Source organism: Perna viridis, chromosome 8 (assembly GCF_037379345.1).
Source record: "Perna viridis isolate PV_CMFRI_1.1 ecotype Kerala chromosome 8, ASM3737934v1, whole genome shotgun sequence".
NCBI classification, from domain to species: Eukaryota; Metazoa; Mollusca; class Bivalvia; order Mytilida; family Mytilidae; genus Perna; species Perna viridis.
Window position 1 is genome coordinate 270,560 of NC_142452.1, and position 25,582 is coordinate 296,141.

General features: G+C 31.6%; 1 long non-coding RNA gene across 22 annotated transcripts in view; it reads right to left on the reverse strand.

Moving 5' to 3' along the window:
• Positions 1 to 6,792: 6,792 nt before the first annotated feature.
• LOC148608718 (uncharacterized) overlaps positions 6,793 to 25,582 on the reverse strand; it is a 97,650-nt gene continuing 78,860 nt past the window's right edge. For 8 of the 22 annotated variants that reach the window (XR_015924658.1, XR_015924653.1, XR_015924660.1 and 5 more), the window contains 3 exons: positions 16,197 to 16,272; positions 9,143 to 12,602; positions 6,793 to 8,731 (listed from right to left, as the gene is read on the reverse strand). This is a non-coding gene — a long non-coding RNA (uncharacterized LOC148608718). Of the gene's footprint in view, positions 8,732 to 9,142; positions 12,603 to 15,895; positions 15,969 to 16,196; positions 16,935 to 25,582 lie in introns of those variants that run through there. The other 14 variants (XR_015924654.1, XR_015924657.1, XR_015924656.1 and 11 more) reach the window with 14 other exon arrangements.

Sequence of the window (25,582 nt, forward strand, 5' to 3'; positions counted from 1 at the left end):
TGGACATGGTGAGACTCAGTCGAGACAATCAAAATATTTTGCAGACATACTTAGAGAAGTTAAGACAGAGCTAGCACAAGTTAGAACAAAATGTACATTATTCAAACTTATATAACTTAGTAGAGAGAATAATAGTACATACACAGCAACAAAAGCAAATGAGGAACTTGGACACTTAGAAACTGGGAGCATGAACAAGATGCACAGGTAGGGTAACATGATTTAAGGATCTTGAGAAACGATGTTCTTTCTTGTGAATTCCAAGATAAAATGCATTGTTCAAACTGAATCGTATTGAACAAAGGAAAGATAATATATAGCAACTACTAAATAGCCATTGTAGGTCAGGAATCTTAAATAAATATCAGTATGGTAAAAAAAGTAATAAAAATATATGGTTCAATTAAAACAGAACTTTTAAAAGAAACCACTGGGTGCATATAACTCATTTCGAAAGACTCAGAAAGGGAAGTCGTGGCTGAAAACACGTTATTAAAAAAGAGACTAAGTTTTGGCAATGAAAAATAACTAATATCTCGGATGAATACCCCCGTCTTCAAAACACACCGGAACCTCCCAACCAATTTAAAAGTCTAAAGGATTGTACAACGATACCGACAAATATTTTAATACACCATAATAAAATATATAATGACCAAAATTTTCAGTTAACAAATGACCTTCTTCGGTGCCTTAAATAAACTGAGTGTGTATGAAAGTAAATGGTCTGTGAACACAACTCATCGTCTAATCAGGTGAATACCTGTGACGTATAAACTTTATTGACGGTTAAAAAGATGTTGAACATTGTGTTATAGACACACGTTGTGTTTTAATTGTGATAGGACAGTGCTTAGACATTATTTATTAAATTCTTATTTTGAGAAAAAAAGGAATGTGTTAATGACTTTAAGAATTAGTATTGTTCATGTTAATTGTAAATAGCATTATATGTACTTAAGGGTATAAAATAACCAAGAAGGGGAATTAAAAGAACATATAAAAAAAAACAAGTAACTACACAATAGCAAAAATACATAAGGCTAAACAATGAAAGTGTCAGCAACTGCACATATATACAAAAAATACCTCGGTGAAAAACAAGTAATAAACAAGTCAAAAGAAATGTATTGTTACCTGGAGGACAATAAATACTTGTACACAAATAATAAAATGGGTCAGTACATCATACGCAAGGCGGGTAAACTGGACACATAAAATGTTTATGTCCAGTGTGATGGACATGTTTTTCAACAAACGGTTGGCATTCCAATTGGAACAAATTGTTCTCCTTTACTCGCTGACCTATCACTCTTATGAGGCTGACTTTGTAGCTGATCTGATCCGAAAGAAAGAATATCATTTGGCTAGATCCTTTAATCTCAGTTTCCGCTATATAGATGACGTGTTATCTTTAAACAATCCTAATTTCGGGGATTTGATAAATCGCATCTACCTCAAAGAGATAATGGATACTACAGACGCTGTGAAGTCAGCCTCATATCTTGACCTACAGTTTGAAATCGATGGTACAGGAAAACTGTTACCCAAACTTTACGACAAACGTGATGACTTTTCATTCAAAATTGGCAACTTTCCTTTCACCTGTGGCAACATCCCTTCAGAAATAATTGAATGGTTTTTTTTTAAGTATAATTGGAAACAAGAAGAAGTTACATAAATATATTTAATGAACATAAACACACACACTTATCAATTATTAGCAAAAAGCACGAGAGAAATAATTATTTTGGCCAAGAAATAAGAATTTTCATCTTTTATATTAAACATTGACCCTTAAACACGAAATGAATCAGTTACGGGGACAACTTTTGAACTGGTACATACTTTAGCTAGAACAATCAAAAAGGCATGATGTTTAATAAAAACATCGACCCTATAAAACAATATTATATATCACCACCAATATAAGGATCTGAAAATTCCCAAAGATGTGAGAACTGTCCAATTTGCGAAGCAGTTTAGCGAATAGAGTTGTCACGTTCTAAAACGTTTATATATATATTTTTACTCGTTTATATTCTCTCATAACATCTATAACATCTATTTCGGTATCGTTTTACAATCTTATATATATATAAGATTGTAAAACGATACCGAAATAGATGTTATGAGGGAATATAAACGAGTAAATTTTTCAGTCAACTTTAGACCTTCTTCATTGCCAGGCATAAACTGAGTATTTGTATATGTATTAAAAGAGCAAGATGCAAGAAATAGATTTAATAATTTTAAAGAGTGGCGGCAAATAAATGTAACTCTACAGGACACAAATGTGAAACAAAATGTGAAAATCAAGAAGAAATATTGATAATAAAACATGAAATGTTGTATGATTGCCAGTGTGAAAGTCATCCACCAAAAACCAAGCAACAAGGAATTAAACTTCTACAGTTCACCTTACGGTCTTCTATGATGGGCAAATCCCATATCATAAAGTCAGCTGTAAAAACTCTCAAGAAATGAAGTGATATTATTCATAAAAGACGAACATCAACCATATAATAAACACGTACAACGGATAAGAATGAACATAAAAAAAATAAAAACGACAACCACTTGATCATAAGGTTCCTAACATGGGACAGGCACATACAATATGTGGCGGGGTTAAACGTGCTTCTGAGCGCTCAAACGATCGTAACATATAGGGCAAACAAAAGTCACAAGCTGTACCAACCTCGACAGAGTTCTCATTTTTTTGTGTAAGGTATTTTATAATCCAAAAACAACAGCTAGGAACACTTGATCCTTTAAACAATAATATAAAAAATGAACGTAAAATAGGTCTGATCAAAAATATATATAAAATGACTTAGTAAAACAAGTCTTCGTGGAAATGGCAAGAAAAATTGCATTGTTCTTATTAAAATAAGATCAAAGGAAACAAAATAACCTGAGCAATCGAACAGAAAATAATAACATATATTTCATATAAACTACAGTAACAAGATTTTGAATTTTACTGAACAAACAAAAGAAAACAAAAATAAATAACAACTTTTGAACGAAAACTGTAGGTCAGGGTTCTTAAATGAAAATTAGTATTGTAAAGAAGTAACGAAATATGTATGTTTCAATGAAAACTTTTAAATGAAACCACCTACTTTGCATTCAACTCAATTTGAAAAGCCCTGAAGGAGACGTCATTGTTGAAAACGTTAAAAAAAGAATAGCATAAAAGAAACACAGCTTTAGTCATGAAAAATGACTTAAATATATATATAAACGCATTGTATTCAACACCTTGGTTGCAAAAAACTCCCACTAAAATTGATTACAATGCAAGATTTAAGAAATTAATTTCTTTATCAAAACATCCTTTTTCACAAAATTAAACGGTACAGATCGGGAACACTACTTTACCTCTTTCGAGGTAGATAATGCTTGTTGTCGTTTGTCCTATTTGTTAAAGTGTTTGTATTCTATATCGATATCAAAATTTAAATCTAATTCAAAAGATAGATATAGATGGTTTGATTTTTTTAATGTTCCAACTACGTTACCAGGTTAAGTAGATAGTTGATCGCTACCAAACATGTTTATTCCTTTCACATACTCTATGTGCCTGCCCCCATCCAAGAACTTGTGGTCCAGCCGTTGTCGTTGTTCGTTATGTTTATTGCTTTTCGGTTTACATTTTGTTTCTATAAATGAGGTAGTTTTCGTTTATTATGAATAGTTTCAATGAGTTTTCTTTAGGGCCTTTTACAACTTGTTTTAAGGTATGGGCTTTGCAAATAGTTGAAGACCATGTGTTAACCTGTAGAAGTTAAATTAGTAATTGAATGTTGGTGGATGACAGTCTAATTGAAAACCATACCACGTCTCTTATTAAAAGGAAACCAACATAAACAAGTAATGGAATCAACACCAATACAACATATTAACAATGTTGAATTCATTCAAACACAAAACTAAATTTGAATGAAGCAAATGAATTCTGACCTGTACCTTAAAAGAAAAATAAGAGTCTGTAGTAATATATACGTAAACCATGATAAACAAATGATATCAATGAAATGAACCACAGAAAGTAAATTTCATAAACAGAAATAATGTTTTCGAAACATTTTGGACGAGCATTTTGGAAACATCGTCTTCGGAATATTTGATGGATGATTTGGAATTATTTTGAACTATAAAGAATCTCTAGCAAGAACTACATATTTATTTCTGGGTGTTCTCTCCTTTTGATATTTTATCCAACTTCATCTCGCATCTAAAATCATTTACAAACATCTCCAAGAGTATCCATTTAGTGTTTGCTCTTTTTAATGTTGCCTTTTTGTTGTTTATCACACCAATAACATTCGGTAATTAAATAACATTTTCTTTTTTCAGTTTTTTTTATTTTTTAATTTGTAAATGGTACACATTTCTTGAACCTTGCATTTTTAAATTTATAAGCGGTAGTTTATCTGGAGTTTCTGTCGTAACCTTTGAGTATAACATTTTATTAAAGCCACTTATCTTTATTATTTTCTTTCTTGGTTTTTAGATAATTTTAATATCGTGTTTAAAAGTGAAGATATTTATTGAAGTCGTTTTTTAATGCTAGGTAAAATAATTGTTTGATTACAATTAACCTATTCGTTTGCATTATTGATAACCAGTTCTGCTTTTAATAAAATAAATTTTATCTTTAATTCATAGATGTGTGTTCATATTTACATGGGAATGAATGTATATTTTATCAAAGAATAAAGCGAAATTATGTACCAGTTCAAAAGTTGTCCCCGTAACTGATTCATTTCGTGTTTAAGGGTCAATGTTTAATATAAAAGATGAAAATTCTTATTTCTTGGCCAAAATAATTATTTCTCTCGTGCTTTTTGCTAATAATTGATAAGTGTGTGTGTTTATGTTCATTAAATATATTTATGTAACTTCTTCTTGTTTCCAATTATACTTAAAAAAAACCATTCAATTATTTCTGTTTATGAAATTTACTTTCTGTGGTTCATTTCATTGATATCATTTGTTTATCATGGTTTACGTATATATTACTACAGACTGTTATTTTTCTTTTAAGGTACAGGTCAGAATTCATTTGCTTCATTCAAATTTAGTTTTGTGTTTGAATGAATTCAACATTGTTAATATGTTGTATTGGTGTTGATTCCATTACTTGTTTATGTTGGTTTCCTTTTAATAAGAGACGTGGTATGGTTTTCAATTAGACTGTCATCCACCAACATTCAATTACTAATTTAACTTCTACAGGTTAACACATGGTCTTCAACTATTTGCAAAGCCCATACCTTAAAACAAGTTGTAAAAGGCCCTAAAGAAAACTCATTGAAACTATTCATAATAAACGAAAACTACCTCATTTATAGAAACAAAATGTAAACCGAAAAGCAATAAACATAACGAACAACGACAACGGCTGGACCACAAGTTCTTGGATGGGGGCAGGCACATAGAGTATGTGAAAGGAATAAACATGTTTGGTAGCGATCAACTATCTACTTAACCTGGTAACGTAGTTGGAACATTAAAAAAATCAAACCATCTATATCTATCTTTTGAATTAGATTTAAATTTTGATATCGATATAGAATACAAACACTTTAACAAATAGGACAAACGACAACAAGCATTATCTACCTCGAAAGAGGTAAAGTAGTGTTCCCGATCTGTACCGTTTATTTTGTGAAAAAGGATGTTTTGATAAAGAAATTAATTTCTTAAATCTTGCATTGTAATCAATTTTAGTGGGAGTTTTTTGCAACCAAGGTGTTGAATACAATGCGTTTATATATATATTTAAGTCATTTTTCATGACTAAAGCTGTGTTTCTTTTATGCTATTCTTTTTTTAACGTTTTCAACAATGACGTCTCCTTCAGGGCTTTTCAAATTGAGTTGAATGCAAAGTAGGTGGTTTCATTTAAAAGTTTTCATTGAAACATACATATTTCGTTACTTCTTTACAATACTAATTTTCATTTAAGAACCCTGACCTACAGTTTTCGTTCAAAAGTTGTTATTTATTTTTGTTTTCTTTTGTTTGTTCAGTAAAATTCAAAATCTTGTTACTGTAGTTTATATGAAATATATGTTATTATTTTCTGTTCGATTGCTCAGGTTATTTTGTTTCCTTTGATCTTATTTTAATAAGAACAATGCAATTTTTCTTGCCATTTCCACGAAGACTTGTTTTACTAAGTCATTTTATATATATTTTTGATCAGACCTATTTTACGTTCATTTTTTATATTATTGTTTAAAGGATCAAGTGTTCCTAGCTGTTGTTTTTGGATTATAAAATACCTTACACAAAAAAATGAGAACTCTGTCGAGGTTGGTACAGCTTGTGACTTTTGTTTGCCCTATATGTTACGATCGTTTGAGCGCTCAGAAGCACGTTTAACCCCGCCACATATTGTATGTGCCTGTCCCATGTTAGGAACCTTATGATCAAGTGGTTGTCGTTTTTATTTTTTTTATGTTCATTCTTATCCGTTGTACGTGTTTACTATATGGTTGATGTTCGTCTTTTATGAATAATATCACTTCATTTCTTGAGAGTTTTTACAGCTGACTTTATGATATGGGATTTGCCCATCATAGAAGACCGTAAGGTGAACTGTAGAAGTTTAATTCCTTGTTGCTTGGTTTTTGGTGGATGACTTTCACACTGGCAATCATACAACATTTCATGTTTTATTATCAATATTTCTTCTTGATTTTCACATTTTGTTTCACATTTGTGTCCTGTAGAGTTACATTTATTTGCCGCCACTCTTTAAAATTATTAAATCTATTTCTTGCATCTTGCTCTTTTAATACATATACAAATACTCAGTTTATGCCTGGCAATGAAGAAGGTCTAAAGTTGACTGAAAAATTTACTCGTTTATATTCCCTCATAACATCTATTTCGGTATCGTTTTACAATCTTATATATATATAAGATTGTAAAACGATACCGAAATAGATGTTATAGATGTTATGAGAGAATATAAACGAGTAAATATATATATATAAACGTTTTAGAACGTGACAACTCTATTCGCTAAACTGCTTCGCAAATTGGACAGTTCTCACATCTTTGGGAATTTTCAGATCCTTATATTGGTGGTGATATATAATATTGTTTTATAGGGTCGATGTTTTTATTAAACATCATGCCTTTTTGATTGTTCTAGCTAAAGTATGATTCATGTTTGTTGGTTGCTTGAAATGGGCATGTATTTTCAACCTTAAGTACTTTATTTGATGAGTTTAGTTCTCAACAATAGCATTGAGTATTCAAGGTTTATGTATTATGTGTATTCTAATCCATAAATATTTTTAAGGTTCTCCATAAATGTTTTGAAGGAGACACTTTTTAATGAATATTTATCGATTGCCAGTTGTTGTTGTTGTTGTTATTGATGATTAATTTGTTTTCTTCTTGTTTGTGGTCTTCATGTTACATTCGACTGTTCTTTTTATTTTCGATTTGTATAATTTAATGTGTTGAATTTACTAGAATTTTCTTTTTCTGACTTTGCGATGATTATTGTTCTAACCGTAGCTTCCCTTTTTGCTCTACTTATACTAATTTCTTTTATTATTCAAATAATTTTTTTTTAAATCTTGATCTTTCTTTCTTTCAGGAGGGATGCACATTACGTTAAGTCCACCTGAAAAAGATATTCGTAACGTTTAATTTAGTTATTTATCAGGATATTGCATTTTATTTTATTTTTAAATTTGTTTGGCTATATCTAATTTTTTATGCGAATTTACATTACTTGCATGGCGTAAATTTTCTAGATAGTAAATAAAGTATTGAATGAAAGGATCTATGACATGAGGGCACACGCAGAGCATGGAACATTGAGCATTTTTTTACTTCAACGGGCGGGATAATAAGTATGCGGAATGTGGCAAAGGGCGTTAGGGTGAATTGAAAGTTTACCATTTAGAATACCTGTATATGTATTATATGCAAATTATTTAGTAAAATTGTTTCCATTATTTCATAAATTGATATGCTAACGACGTTGTCATTTCCATTGTTTGTTTAAACATGGATTTAACATCATATGAGTAAATCATCAGTTGTCTTATTAAAGCAGGGAACGATCGCTTTTTGTGCACTTATGCGTATTCAATACAGTCCAAATTGCTCAATTATTCTGAAAATTTAGTAAATTATATCTAGATATTCCAGAAAATATTCGATAAGGTTTCCATACACACAATTGTGTTGCAAGTAACTTATAAATGTTTGATATAACTTACAATATTTAAAATAGGTTATTACTTCTTGGCAATCTTTTTTTTCATAGAAAAGAACAACAACAAAATGTGCCACAAAACAGTGCATGTCAGTGAGAACGTATCCATCTAAATCCATGCCAATCAACAGTTTCCGACTTTCATTTTTCTGAACATTTACTTTCGTTCAAATTCTATATCATCATCTTTTTTTTTCATTTTCTTTTCCCTTTTTTGGATTTGGATGGATACGCTCTCACTAACCATTTTGCCATGTCATAAAATAGCATAATTAAATTGGAAAATCAAAAAATTACAATTAAATTCATTAATACCTTATCAAAGATATTACAAACTACATGTAAGAAGTACAATATACCTGATGTAAAATGCAAAAAGGACCAGCATGTTGTGAAATGTATTACTGTAAATATATTACTTATCTTAAAATATAATTTTGCACGTCACTGGTTATTTGCTTCGAATTTTTGCGTCTGAAAAAGAAAGAGTCTGCAATTATTGGTAACCAGTAGCACATTTCAGCAACATTTGAGAATAATGTGATGCAAAAATTATCAGTATATTTGCATTGCATGACATCTTTATATATTAATTTCCAAATATAAAATTACATTAAATTGGCCGTTGTGCTGTATTTGAAGTCACATAAAAATTTTGCCATGTCATATAATCATACATACACTTTTGTATTATTCTGCCGAAGTTAAATTGATACTTGATACATATAAAAAAAAACAATACTATGATATCGACACAAGATATTGTGTTATCGTATACATAGTGTGCTGATTTTCAGAAAAATTCTGTTAAAATAAAATGGGATAACTATTAAAATAACTGCTGTGACTAAGAATATCTAATATCTAATAATATATTAACCATACCGTTATATAACGTGTTATAGCGTGTTTAACTTTCAGTCATTGACTTTCTGGATTTGTTACAATCACATACAGATGAATATGAACGGTTGTCATGTTGTTTCCTACACGAACAGGATACATCACTCTATTCATAATCCAGGAATAAATTATTGCATTTGTAAACTAGAACGTTTACCACCAAAATATTTGTTTTTGTATTCAAGACTATAATTTCACTTCTCTTCCTTTATAGACCGAATTGAATTAAAATGTACTGGTATAGGATACACACGCGTGGGAAATAATGACACCATAGAGACTAAATCACAACCAGCCAAATATACACTTTTCTCATATATTTTGAATGCAAACATCTCCATTGACCATATTCATTTGTAGTAAATTTATAAGGCAAATATGCTGCATGGATACCTAAAGGTATTTCACATTTCACAAGAATTATTTTCTCCTCCATTTCCTTTCATTGAGTGAATGAAAATAAATGAATACGACAAAACATGCGAAAGAGAACTTAAAAAAACTAAAAATACCAAGTTAAAACAAAACTGTCCGTATAATATATATATTTTTTTTTGGTAAACCTTCCTATGATGAACTTTATTCAAACAAAAAATATGTAACATATATTCCTTCTGGCTTTCATTATTGTGACGGAACTCCTAGGTTATCCTACAAATATTAAAAAGGTAAAAGGACTAACGAGCATGTAAAAACTTTATACATTTATTGTTATTAAAATTTATTTCCTACAAGATTTTTATGTTTTGTTTGTGTTAGGTTTTTTTGTATACTGTTAATACCGTCCGTGATTCTTGCCTTGCCACATAATTCACACACCTGTCAAATTACATAAAGCATTATTGATATAAAGCTTCCTTTTTAGCTTAATCCTTAATTATGATTAAAGAACAGAAGCTACGCATTGTCAAGAAGTTAAAAAAGGTACATCTCGTTGGCAAAGAAGAGCACTAGATGCATCAAGAACACGAGTTTTTTTTTTTTTTTTTTGTTGTTTTTTTTTTTTTTTTTTTTTTTTTGTGCTTATACACTTTTTTCTTCGCTTAATATATGACTTATCTTGGATTGTGTTGCCTTCCACTTCAAGGAATTTTTCATTCCGATCATCATTTGTTAAACTGAAAGAGAAAAATGTATCAGAGTGAAAATTTATAAGGAAAGACTGGTTTGATACTTAAATTGTATTCGAAATCTATAGTTTTAAAGATAATATTTTATCAGAACTTGTGTTCAGAGTTTTTTAGCCCTAGCAATATGAAAGAAACATGATTTGAAATTCTTTGTTTCTGTAATGCATGGCTTTGATGTAAAGCAGTCGCGAGTTGAATACCATTAGCTTAGTCTATCATAAACACTAATAGCATCGTTACAAATATATCATATGTTGATTAATATAAAATGGTGATTTTTAAATTAAATTTTCCGAGTCACAAGGTTTACACTGCTTGAAGTTTTATCATGCAATAATCTTTACCAGCTGATGGTGAATCTACCTTTTTTGACCTGCTATCAAATGTATGGTGGCCTATTTCTTTCCATTACACAAGATACATTACATAATCCCCGAGTAGATGGTGAAATGTGTAATCTAGGTATTTATTGGCTTGTTGCTTTTACACTAAAACATTATTAATGTTCAAAATTGATCGAAAACTAAACCAAGTACATCCTTTTCTTACTATTAAATTCAAGACCAATTCTTTTCTTGATAGAAATAAGTAAAAACTATTTCTTACGGATGACGCAAGTGTTAGAACAAAAAATTAAAAAAAAAAAAATACTCCATACAAACTTCAAAGGACACTTCTGTAAGTCTATGTAAATATAGAACATCTAAACTTCACTTTTAAGTAAGCTTCATATCTTGACCAGCATTTAGTGATCGGTTGTAAAGGAAAACCATTCTTGCATGAACTTCGTCAGATCGTTCATACATGCATGAACGCCAGTCAACTGAAAACCAGTATTGAGTTTGTGAGCTCCGAGATCTGTTTATACAAGCGTGAACGATCGAAAATAGCTGTTTAATCCTGTAACCAAAATTGAAAAGGACCTCTGCACGATGCCAAGAGAGAAATTTATAGAAACTTATAGTTGAAGTATGCATTTGACTTATGTGGAAAATATAACACATATCAATACATGTGTTTATCCCTGGAATACATTCTTTTGATTACCGCTATAACCTTGGTTCCCTTGATTACTCTTTCATCAATTCAATATGAAAAAGAAGGAATATATTAAGAAGTATATATTGTATTGTTTTATGAAATCCCCTTTCATTATTCATTCATATATAAGTTTTATGTGCACGTGTTTGTGTTCTAGATCTTCAGTGTGAAAGAACCTAAAAATAGTATGAAAATGAAGCGTTTTAATAGATCCAAATATTATTATATTTGATGGTCTCTTTGATGTATCTCTCGAAAACATTGTACTGCATTGTATAAAAACAGATTTTCGGTAATACTAAAGAGGCCGTATACAGTTGTCAAATATTTGAATTAGTTACTATAGTCATCACAAATGTCTCGTTGACATTAAAATGAAAGTCTATTGACTTTTCAACAGCAGATATCAAAATGATTTTATTGAGAAATGATAATATGTTAATGTAAGTCTAATAATTTTTACTCATCAATTATTTGAGTAATTTCATTTAGTTTTCAACAAAAATCGTGTTGTTTTACTCTTTTTTCCAGAGTGTTTTAGTAATCGTTATTACAGAATATCTTTGCAATAAAAAACGACTATATCAAAAATCATTTAAAAATAAATTTAAATTTAATTTAATTTAAACTTTCAATAAGACATTTTTAAGTGAACTATTCCTATGGAATTTGTTTTAAAACAACATGTTTTTTTCCAATTACGAAAAATATTTGGTAGTCATTTAAATGAAAAATAGCATAACAATGGTTTTGTGCTTGATGTTAAAACGTGCAATCGTAAAATGTAAGATCTAGTAGGTCCAATCACCGTAAATGGTATGGAAATTGCATTTACAAGATCATATATTTTACTATCGAAGGATTTGAGGATATTCTTCTTTTTTGTTTTTTTTCTTTATTTTTTTTTTCTTTTTTTTTTTTTTTTTTTTTTTTTTTTTTTGTTACTACCATAATTGTTCGTCTTTTAATGTCTTAGATCACGGTTTAAATGTATACTTATTTTTGCTTAGTACTGGTCCTCGTCACAATTAATATTGTTGTCAAGGTTAGATATTCTGACGTCAAATGCTCTTTCAAGTCCACCGTCAGTCAGCCTACCAATACAAAGCACAGAAACCAGGTCCAAAACTGATAGTTATTTCTGCTGATGTCAGGTTGAAAATGTTTATGGTGTGACAATGCTGTATTTTACGGTCTTTAGAAAACAATAAACACTATCTCAGGTTCTAATAGGTTCTTTATTCATTCAAGGAAAGTATGGTTATAAAACCCTGAAATAACAATAAAGATATTTTAACTATCTATTCAACAATTACTATAAAATACCTTATAAATCTAGTAATTATATATGATACAGGAAAAGTACAATATTCCCATAATTACCAAATATGAATATATTAAAACTGTATACGGTAATATCGGATCTGTTCAAAATGAGTATGATGCATTCTGATTGTAATCTATATTTGTTTTACATAGTTAAATGCACATCTTAAAGAATGCATCTGCACATCACAGTAAATAATATATAGATATTCAAGGCCCATGTGGGAAAAATACTGTGGAAGACTTTGTTAGGTCTCAAATTTGGACCGAGTATTTGAAAAGTAAGCCAGGAGAAGGTCATTTTGGATTTCTTTTGCTATGCAGTGGTAGGAATTATTGTTCCTTCATTTGTGTTTAATATAGTGCTTACATACAGACCTTCCACCAAAAAGAGGCCAATGTGAGGAAAGTTATGTTGAAGACTGAGTTCAAATTTGAACCAACTGTATGAAAGATAAGGTCGGACTAGGTCATATTTGGCTTCTTTCGCTATGTAATGCTAGGGATTTGGGATCCTAGACTAGGACCTAATCTCGTCCTCATTCATAGATATTTTCACTTTATAAAGGTTCATGTTGGAAATTTATCTAAACATAAATACGACGTTTTGAATTCAATAGGTTATTTAAAGTTCTTTTTTCAAGACCGCATATATTTACGTAACACAAAAATATTGTTTCCCTTCTTTGTCATCATATATCAAAGCAGTGTCAGAATTGAAGTTGAGGAATATATTCAAAATTGATCGATGTAGAATTTTTGGCATTTTCATGAGTAACTAGGATATAATATGACTAGGATTTATCATCTTTCTATAAAATGTATATGAAGATGACAATATAATATGGTCCAAAACATGATATTTCAGAGTACATACAACTCTTATTGAGTTCTAAAATATGAAATCTGAAAAAAGTTTTTTTTTTCATATGAATTATCATGAATATTATATCGGAGTAATTTGAAGGGGAGACCACGCAAACCCCAGTAAGTGGGTGGCACACGACAAAATTTGTTTTAAAAAAGCATCTATTCAATATCGGTAGGGTAAGCGCCCAGTGCTTTTCTAGAAACACCCTCGAGGTTCTGCAATAGTTTTTTTTTATAATTGAATTTTTTTTATGCAATAGGTGAAGTATAGGAATATGAAATAATCGGAAATATCAAAGAGCAGAAATATCTGGCATCTGTTTGTATTAATTCATTTTCACTTTTAGTTTATGTTAATGTTTCTTGGGTGTATAGTGGAAACTCTTTCGCTGCATCTGTTTATAATGATGTTGTTGGACCAACTACACCTGCCCTGTAGTGTGATGGTTCCCTGGTCGTTCATTGAAGACAAACTTGTAGCCTAGGGCTGACATTTACATCCCAATCTTTCGCAAATTCACCAGAACTATTCTGAGTATTGTAAAAAAACTACAAACATATTCAAAATTAGAGTCTTTTCTTCATTCGATTGAATAACCAGTGTTGAACAGGATATATATATATATATATATATATTGGGACTAGAATGATCCCAAGTCCAGGATCCAAAATCTCTAGTAACACATTGCAAAATAGTCCAAAATTGATTTATATCTGCCTATTTTCAAATATTTGGTCCGATTTTCAGTACCCACTCAGTCTTTCACAGCAATTTCACAACATGAACCATGATAAGGTGAAAAGGTCAATGTATAAGGACAAAATTTGGCCCAAGTCTGGAATATCAACTCCCTAGCCACACATTACGAACGAATACAAATATGACCTACTCCGAGATCTTTCGTATACTTTGTCCAATTTTGAGACACCACTTAGTCTTCCACAGGTTTTTCCTCACACTGGCCTCTGTTTGGTGAAAATGTTTATATATAAACACTAGACAGAACCCAAATTAAGGAACCATAATTCCTACCACTGCATTGCAAAAGAGTTTCCAAGTCACTACAAGTTTACCTTTCAAATACTTGCTCCAAATTTGAGACCTCACTCAGTGTTCCACAGTTTAGTTTTTTTTTCCAACATGGGCCTTGATTTCGTAAAATATGTATATAGAACGACTAGAATGAGTCAAGGTCCAGGGTCTCAAATCTATAGTAACACATTGCGGAAGAGTTCATATTTGACCTATCCCTTCTTATATTTCAAACACATGATTCAGATTAGAGACGCTATTCAGTCTTTCTCATGATTTTCCCAACATGGGCCTTGATATGGTAAAAAAGTTTATATATATGGACTAGAATTAGCGCAAGTCAAGGATCCAAAATCCTAACCTACATGCCGAAGGAGTCCTAAATTACTTCCCTTGCTTATTTTTCATATACCTGGTCTTAATTTGAAACCGACTCAGATTTTCACAGAATTTTATTTTTCACATGGACCTTGATATGGTAAAATATCTATATATAATGATCAAAAGTGAGCCCAGGTTCAGGATCCCAATTGTCAATTCCATGCAATATAATGCAAAAGAGATCTAGATTTCTTACACCAGTTTATTTTTAATTTAACTTTGTCCAAATTTGAGTTCCCACTCAGTCTTTTTTTCGAATGGACCATTATTTGGTGAAAAGATCTTAATAAAAGGACTGAAATAAGCCCATGTCCATGATCCTCAATTCCTTGCTATACATTGCAAGTGTTCCAAAATGTCCTACTCAGCTTATTATTTCAAAAATGTTGGTCCAAATTTAATTTCCCACTCCGCTCAGTCGTTCACAGGATTTTCTCATATGGCCTTAATGTGATGACAATTCTGTATGTAACCATTCGAATAAGCTCCGGTTCAGAATCCCAAATCCCCGGCAACATATTGCAAAAGAGTCCCAGAGTGATCTATCAAAGTGTATTATTCATATACATTATCCAAATTTGAGATCCCATTCAATGTCCACATGATTTTTCCAAAATGAACCTTTATACGATGAAAGGTCTTATATGAAGACTAGAATGAAACCAGATCCAGGATCGAAATTCCAAGCAACACATTGCAAAAAATTGCCAAAGAGACCTATCCTAGCTCATTTTTCATAAATTGGTCCAAATTTGAGACCCCACTTAGTCTTCATTGGGTTTTTCTCCACTTCCGTCTTTTTCATATACGTTTTTTTTCAATTTACATCCTACATGACAGAAAAAGATAACAATGGAAAGAAGAAAAAACTACAATTTATATAGGTTAGTTGTTTTTAAAACACTCAGGCAAACAAACTATTTTTTTACAATACGATATAATTTTTGACATTACCTTGCAAAATTATCACTATTCAGATGTTCTTACATTTGGTGTAGAGATGCTAAACGTGGAGCTATTTGAATGCCTACGAGATAATATACATAACCATATTATATTACTCAAAACATCTGTCAAAGGCATAAGGCATCGTTAGTATTGCCGAAGAAATGTTTATGTACAATGCAGCCCAATCTGTATTTATTAGATTACGAATGATAACTCAAATAAACAAAACTAATTTCAATTGTACTTAACAATTCAAGGAGTCGTATGTTTCAAGTAAAAGTAATCAAGGGAACCAAGTTATACTTACCTTTTCAAAATTCTAGTTTGTTCTTCATTATATTGTTGTCTATTTCTGTCCTATATGATGTTAATCGACCAATTCTCTGCAATTGAAGGAAGAGGGATAGTTTTTTTTTTCGTATTTCAGGACACATTATCTGATACAGGAATTTTCAAATGTTTTACTTCGTTGACATGTCTTACATTTCTTATGACTCATTTTAACTAAATCGAAATCGTGTATTTCCCCCAATATTTTTTTGATCAAGGGTTCATTTGTTGCTATAATTTTCTGTAAATCAACAAATTCTCTGGAAATGAGAGAACGGGTAATGTTTTACACTGCACATGAGACTATCTGTTATAGGAATTTACAAATGTGTTACCTCGTCGATGTGTCTTCAATTTGTATTTATGACTTTTCTGTCGAATTACTTGATGACTCATCTTATCTAAATCGTGTACTTTTGATCGACAATCCTAGATATGCCTAATGTCTTTGACAGATGTTTTGAGTTACAGAATATGAGTATGAATATTATCTCGCAGACATTTAAACAGTTTTATTTTTTAACGTTTAGCATTTCTATAGGACATGTAACAACATCTGAATAGTGATATTTTACCAAGGAAGGGCCCAATTATATATTTCTGGAAAAAAACTGTAAGATTTATTTGCCTGAGTATTGTAAGGGCCTACTTTCCTATTTAAAAGTCTAGTCTTTTCTTCATTCGTCTGTTTTCCTATCTATATGTAAGTCTCTTCCTTCAAATCAGAGAAGAAAATAAAGTTGTATACTTAAGGAGAGAATATTTTTATTTTGATATACATATGTGATACTTTGTCCAAATGTCTTACCATTTGTATAACCTTGGCTCCCTTGATTACTCTTACATTTTTATTCATAATCTTTCTTTTCAGTTACTCGATGACTTATTTTAACTGTAGTGCAGCGGACGACTAAAGCTTTGTCGAAATTCAATAGGCCTAGAGGTTATACGGCTATATTATATGTCAAAGGAAAGATTAATTAATGTAGTTTTTGAGTATCATTCTTTTCTAACTGAAATGTGATAAAGTTTTCTGCAATTTTGCATTAATTAAGGGAGGGGTCAAAGATCAATCGACCCTAATACAGTTTGATAAGCTATTTAAGTAAAATCGTTCACTGCAGGCATAAAAAAACAAGTATTATGTAAAGACCACATGTATAGAATTTTAAAAATGAAAAAAAAGAACTTTTTTCGGACAAACTTAATCACTGAAGAAAAATTCCCATAAAATTGGTCGCAATACAGTGCATTTTAAATTATTAAGAAATAATAAGATACCGTAGAATATTATTGTGTATATTTAAATATTCTGTACTGGATAACAAATAAAATAAACACAACATTCTCAATTCGATCTGCAACACGAGCTTTGTAAAATAAGTTTGAAGTTGCAAATTTTCACATATTTTGACTACTAATTATATCAAAATCGTAAAATACGAAATCGATTGCCGGACAACCTGTTCTGTTTCCGAATTGCTGGTACAACAGAAAAGCATGAGTACTATCCAAAGTAACTTTTTTTTTACATGATCAATATTTTAAGTTCTTTTTAAGCAGATAGATAAAAGTTTGACATATCTTTTTTTCTGTTATTCAATAACTGAGCGCACAACAATGTTCGTTTTTTTTTAGGAAATTAGAACGAAGAGCTACTTATCAACAGTAAAGACAAAGCACCAAACAAAATACAAAAATAGTCATAAAAATAACATATATAAATTTAAAGAATTATTGAGCAGCCCAGGCTCGATAAAACAAACTGGGGGTTCGGACCAGGTTTATTTATAGGATATTAATTTTGACGCCTTTTCTCTGTTTTTCCACAAGTGCCCATAGATCTGTTCGTATATAAATGATGTCATTCCGGATATAATGAAGGAGGGGAAAATCCGGCATTGCTTTAGTCATCTAGTATGCGACTGTGGAAAAAGGATTACAAAGATTTTGTTTTTTTTTGTAAATGGATTATTTCAAGTAAAATCGGCCTTTACTACCATATAGACCGATCAAAGGTTCATAGCTTTTACATCCTCTTCGCTTGGCAAAGGCTACGGTCCTGCCCCTGTCATTGGTAGGGGACAAGACCGTAACCCTTGGGTAGCGAAGCTGCTTTTACAGTTGTGATAAATCTTAATTTCAGTTTAACTTATTCATGCTTTACGTGAAACAGACAGACGTGATTGGCTGCCCGAAAATTAAAACTATGACATTGTAAACGTTCAAATAATCTGTCATTCCTTTTCAAAATATGACAACAGAAGTAACGATATTTTCTTATACCAATCAATTCAATGCACAAACCACTTACTACAACTTCCCTGTACATGTATGTTTACGCCGCAAAAAAGTAAGTTTATAACAACTTATACACAGTAAATAGCAAATGATTTACAAACCTCTTTATCAAAGCCCCTCCCTTTTTCTAAGATTCTTAATCCTCCCCTGCCCTGGAAAATGATGTTTCCTTCGAACTAATATTCTATACATGTAACAACTATGTTACCATTGTAGGTCAATTCGTACGGCTACTTAACTGATGTCTTTTTGAGAGGTAAAAAATGATTATGCGTCTGAAGTCCTTTCTTCTTTTTGAGTTGGAATTTTGAATTGGTTTGTTTTTATCAACTCGTTTAATTCATTCTGAGCAGCGGCAGATCCAGAGGGAATGGAGGGATTGGCACCCCCTTTTTATTGGATAAATATGTCATTTTTATGTGTAAAATTGATAAAAATGGTAAATAATGTCCGCGCACACACACACACACACACACACACATCCTTTTTCTGAGGAACCCTGGACGGCACCACCCTTTCAAAGTGTGGATCCGCCCCTGCAGAGGATATTGCAGTACAAGCATCAGCCTGGCGCACAGTTAAACATAAGAAAATAAATATTGTGATAACATGCATGTACATGTACACGAATGCTTCCATGCAAAGTTCACAGTCCATGTCTTGTCAAATTTATTACGAAATCCAACCTTGTCATCAACCCCCGAGTCGCATTTATTTTGTTTGAGAATCCCTGATTCATGGTTAAATCTTAAACATTTTATTTGAAGTCCAAACAAATAAAGACAAATGAAAAAGAAAGATGTATGATTTTAGTATGTACAAAAATAAATCTCAAAACCTTAAGTCTTTTCGTCAAAACGTAAGGTGGACTGTGTACTTTACTTGTGTCTTTGTTCATAAAACGCCCTGGTAACTAGGCAAATTGTCGGGAAACGATTCCATGTTATACAATTTTAGTACAATTAATAGTTTAAATATGTGAAAATTTGCAACTTCAAACTCATTTTGCATAGCCCATGTAGCAGATCGAATCGAGAACGTTGTGTTTATTTTATTTGTTATTCAATACAGAATATTTAGATATACATTTTAATATTCTACGGTGCCTCATTATCTCTTAATCATTGAAAATTCAACCAATTTTAGAGGTATTTTTGTTCTGTAATAAAATAGTCAACTTTTGTCGGAAAAATCTTATTTTCTATACTTTTGAATTTTATATAAGTGATCTTTTCATGATACCCGTTTCCCAATACCTACAATAAACGATTTCATTTAAATTACTTATCAAAGTGTAGGGGTCGACTGATCTTTGACCCCTTCTCTTACTAATGCAAAATATCAGAAAACTCTACGTTTTTCACTTTGATAAGTACGATATTCAGAGACTACATTAATTTATCTTTTCATTGATTTCTATTATAGCCGTATACCCTCTAGGCCCATTAAAATTCGAAAAATCCTTAGCCGTCCGCAGCATTATTAAGATATATTGCTAAGAAATTGTTTAATGCTGCACTATCAATTATGGTCAATCATAGATTTATCTCCCTTAGTTTTGATATGTATTTTCCCTTTTTAGATAGAGCCGTAGAAGTCAATTGAATAATGAAGATTTTATTATAATTACTTGGTTTTCAGAAGCTTTAAGGGAGAAATGAGTTCATGTACTTGTGCTTGATTTATATTTTCCTTTCTTATTAAAAGATATAGTAGTCCGTGATAAAACTCGCTTAAGATGCGTTCAGGCTAGATCATTCAAAATTGCTGCGAATGTATATATGTGGAGAGAGAGAGAGAGAGAGAGAGAGAGAGAGAGAGAGAGAGAGAGAGAGAGGTCTGAAAAATTCCCAACGATGTTAGAACTGTCAAATTTGCGATGCAACTGATTGGTCCTTCGCTCATCGGGCCTCGAATTCCTACAGCCCTGACATCTATGGCAACACTGCCTGCACCAAGTCCTAGACCACTCGGCCAGCAAGGCTATATAAAAAATATAACTTTAGACTTTTTAGTGTATGACCGGCTCCAAAAAATAAGTGTTTTTCGTCAACTCAGTTTAAGTGGCACATATATTCAAAATATATGTAAAAGAATGGGAAATCATGGTTGTTTTTACAGTTTTCAGACATTTCCCTCCCATAATCCAGAATTTCATACCAATGCAGTGCAAGAGAGTATTCCAAAAGGTTGAGACAATTGACTAACACTGTGTGTGTGCAAAAAACTCAAAATGACACAATAATTAGCTCATTTGCTCAACTTTACCCTGATGCCATAAGCAATTATGAGTTTTACATTGAAAATCCAATAGAAACCCATTTTGGACTAAAATGCAAAAAAAATGAGAAAAGAAATAGGGGTTTTTTACCACATTGCATGTTTATTCCATGAATTCGGAGAAATAAACCCCCAAAACATAAAAATAGCATGTTTTACAAAAATGTGACCTCTCTTATGTTAGATCGGCTTATTTTGAAACTCAAGTAAAGGCTTCATCTGTGAAAAGCCTATTCATTTCTAAGGCCAACTGCAAAGTTTTACAGAGATTTGTTGAAAAATAAATGATTTGTGACAAATTTTATATCAATGGTCTATGTGGCGACTTCAACTTTTTCCATATTGAGTGAAGAAGTGTCCTCTAAATAGCCTCAATTCAAATATTTGACAGATTTTCTCATTTGTTTTTCTTTCTTTCCATTGCATTGCATGTTTCTGAAGTAGAAAATACCAGGTAGTCAGCTTTCCATAAGACAGAAATATGTGTTTTAATACATGACACTGCAGTATTAGAGCATTTTCACATAGTGCAGGGGTACTTATATAATAACTCATTTTTAGAAGCTAAAAAAGAATGAATCAACCCAAACTTACTTCCTAAGTGCTATAGACACATTAAATGTACTATTAAAACAACCAGAGGCAGTGTTTTAGAGTAAACTATCTGATGGGGTAATTAAAATCAAGCCAGGACCAGAGTTGTGAAACTGCAGGTTTTGGTATGACATTTATAGTAATATTTTACCCCTACAGCCACAAAATAGTGAAAAGATATTTTAAAATGCATGTTTTGATGCTTATGTGGTACATATGAACTCATCTGAATGTTTCCTGTTTATATCAAGTCAGGTTTTTTTTCTGATTTTAGGCTTTTTAGTGTATGACTGGCTCAAAAAAAAGTGTTTCTCGTCAACTCAGTAGGGGTTTAATTGGCACATTTATTCAAAATATATGTAAAGGAATGGGAAATCATGGCTGTTTTTACAGTTTTCACACATTTCCCTCCCATAATCCAGAATTTCATACCAATGCAGTGCAAGGGGGTATTCCTAGAGCTTGAGACAATTGACTAACATTATTATTCTGCCAAATGACCTCTGCCGCAGGTTAAAAACTAATTCTTAATGTTAAAATGTTTACCTTTACCCTGTCCACTGCTTATCAATAGTGTTTATTTGCTGTTATTATGACACTGTGTATGTGCAAAAAAACTCAAAATGAGACAATAATTAGCTCATTTGCTCAACTTTACCGTGATGCCATAAGCAATTATGAGTTTTACATTGAAAATCCAATAGACACCATTTTTGGACTAAAATGCAAAAAAAAATGAGAAAAGAAATAGGGTTTTTTACCACATTGCATGTTTATTCCATGAATTCGGAGAAATTTACCACAAAAAATATAAAAATAGCATGTTTTACAAAAATGTGACCTCTCTTATATTAGATCGGCTTATTTTGAAACTCAAGTAAAGGTTCCATCTGTGAAAAGCCTATTCATTTCTAACTCTAACTGCAAAGTTCTACAGAGATGTGTTGAAAAATAAATGATTGATGGCAAATTTTATATCAATGGTATATGTGGCGACTTCAACTTTTTGCAGATTGAGTGAAGAAGTGTCCTGTAAATAGCCTCAATTCAAATATTTGACAGATTTTCTCTTTTTTTTTTTTCTTTATTTCCATGCATTCCATGTTTCTGAAGTAGAAAACACCAGCTAGTCAGCATTCAATCTGATTTAAGACGGAAATATGTGTTTTAATACATGACACTGCAGTATTAGAGCATTTTCACATTGTGCAGGGGTACTTATATAAAAACTCATTTTTAGGAGATAAAAAGAATAAATCAACACAAACTGACTTCCAAAGTGCTATAGACACATTAAATGTACTTTGAAAACAACCAGAGGCAGTGTTTTAGAGTAAACTATCAGATGGGGTAATTAAAATCAAGCCAGGACCAGGGTTGTGAAACTGCGGGTTTTGGTAAATATGCCATTTATACTAAAATTTTACCCCTACAGCCACTAAATAGTGAAAAGATATTTTAAAATGCATGTTATGAATTCATCTGAATGCTTCCTTTTCATATCAAGTCAGGTTTTTTCTGCTTTTAGGCTTTTTAGTGTACGCCCGGCTCCAAAATAAGTGTTTTTCATCAACTCAGTAGGGGTTTCAGTGGCACATTTATTCAAAATATATGTAAAGGAATGGGAAATCATGTCTGTTTGTACAGTTTTCAGACATTTCCCTCCCATAATCCAGAATTTCATACCAATGCAGTGCATGGGAGTATTCCAAGAGCTTGAGACAATTGACTAACACTGTAATTTTGCCAAATGACCTCTGCTGCAGGTTAGAAACAGATTCTAAATGTTAAATTTTTACCTTTACCCTGTCCACTGCTTATCAATAGTGTTTATTTGCTGTTATTATGACACTGTGTGAGCAAAAAACTCAAAATGAGACAATAATTAGCTCATTTGCTCAACTTTATCCTGATGCCATAAGCAATTATGAGTTTTACATTGAAAATCCCATAGAAACCCATTTTTGGACTAAAATGCAATAAAATGAGAAAAGAAATAGGGTTCTTTGCCACATTGCATGTTTATTCCATGAATTCGGAGAAATTATCCCCAAAAACATATAAAAATAGCATGTTTTACAAAAATCATCTGGATGTTTCCTTTTCATATCAAGTTAGGTTTTTTCTGCTTTTAGGCTTTTTAGTGTACGCCCGGCTCCAAAATAAGTGTTTTTCATCAACTCAGTAGGGGTTTCAGTGGCACATTTATTCAAAATATATGTAAAGGAATGGGAAATCATGTCTGTTTGTACAGTTTTCAGACATTTCCCTCCCATAATCCAGAATTTCATACCAATGCAGTGCATGGGAGTATTCCAAGAGCTTGAGACAATTGACTAACACTGTAATTTTGCCAAATGACCTCTGCTGCAGGTTAAAAACAAATTCTAAATGTTAAAATTTTTACCTTTACCCTGTCCACTGCTTATCAATAGTGTTTATTTGCTGTTATTATGACACTGTGTGAGCAAAAAACTCAAAATGAGACAATAATTAGCTCATTTGCTCAACTTTACCCTGATGCCATAAGCAATTATGAGTTTTACATTGAAAATCCCACAGAAACCCATTTTTGGACTAAAATGCAAAAAATGAGAAAAGAAATAGGGTTTTTTACCACATTGCATGTTTATTCCATGAATTCAGAGATATGTACCCCCAAAACGTATGAAAAAAAACATGTTTTACAAAAATGTGACCTCTCTTATATTAGATCGGCTTATTTTGAAACTCAAGTAAAGGCTTCATCTGTGAAAAGCCTATTCATTTCTAAGTCTAACTGCAAGTTATACAGAGATATGTTGAAAAATAAATGATTGATGGCAAATTTTATATCAATGGTATATGTGGCGACTTCAACTTTTGGCAGATTGAATGAAGAAGTGTCCTCTAAATAGCCTCAATTCATATATTTGACAGATTTTCACTTTTTTTTTCTTTATTTCCATTGCATTGCATGTTTCTGAAGTAGAAAACGTCAGACAGTCAGATTTCATTCCTGATTTAAGACGGAAATATGTGTTTTAATACATGACACTGCAGTATTAGAGCATTTTCACATAGTGCAAGGGTACTTATATAAAAACTCATTTTTAGAAGATAAAAAAGAATAAATCAACCCAAACTGACTTCCAGAGTGCTATAGATACATTAAATGTACTTTAAAAACAACCAGAGGCAGTGTTTTAGAGTAAACTATCAGATGGGGTAATTAAAATCAAGCCAGGACCAGGGTTGTAAAACTGCGGGTTTTGGTAAATATGCCATTTATACTAAGATTTTACACCTACAGCCACAAAATAGTGAAAAGATATTTTAAAATGCATGTTTTGATGCTTATGTGGTACATATGAACTCATCTGAATGTTTCCTTTTCATATCAAGTCTGGTTTTTTCTGCTTTTAGGCTTTTTAGTGTATGACAGGCTCCAAAATAAGTGTTTTTCGTCAACTCAGTAGGGGTTTAAGTGGCACATTTATTCAAAATATATGTAAAGGAATGGGAAATCATGTCTGTTTGTACACTTTTCAGACATTTCCCTCCCATAATCCAGAATTTCATACCAATGCAGTGCATGGGAGTATTCCAAGAGCTTGAGACAATTGACTAACACTGTAATTTTGCCAAATGACCTCTGCTGCAGGTTAGAAACAGATTCTAAATGTTAAAATTTTTACCTTTACCCTGTCCACTGCTTATCAATAGTGTTTATTTGCTGTTATTATGACACTGTGTGAGCAAAAAACTCAAAATGAGACAATAATTAGCTCATTTGCTCAACTTTATCCTGATGCCATAAGCAATTATGAGTTTTACATTGAAAATCCCATAGAAACCCATTTTTGGACTAAAATGGAATAAAATGAGAAAAGAAATAGGGTTCCTTGCCACATTGCATGTTTATTCCATGAATTCGGAGAAATAATCCCCAAAAACATATAAAAATAGCATGTTTTACAAAAATCATCTGGATGTTTCCTTTTCATATCAAGTTAGGTTTTTTCTGCTTTTAGGCTTTTTATTGTATGACCGGCTCCAACATAAGTGTTTTTCGTCAACTCAGTAGGGGTTTAAGTGGCACATTTATTCAAAATATATGTAAAGGAATGGGAAATCATGGCTGTTTTTATAGTTTTCACACATTTCCCTCCCATAATCCAGAATTTCATACCAATGCAGTGCAAGGGA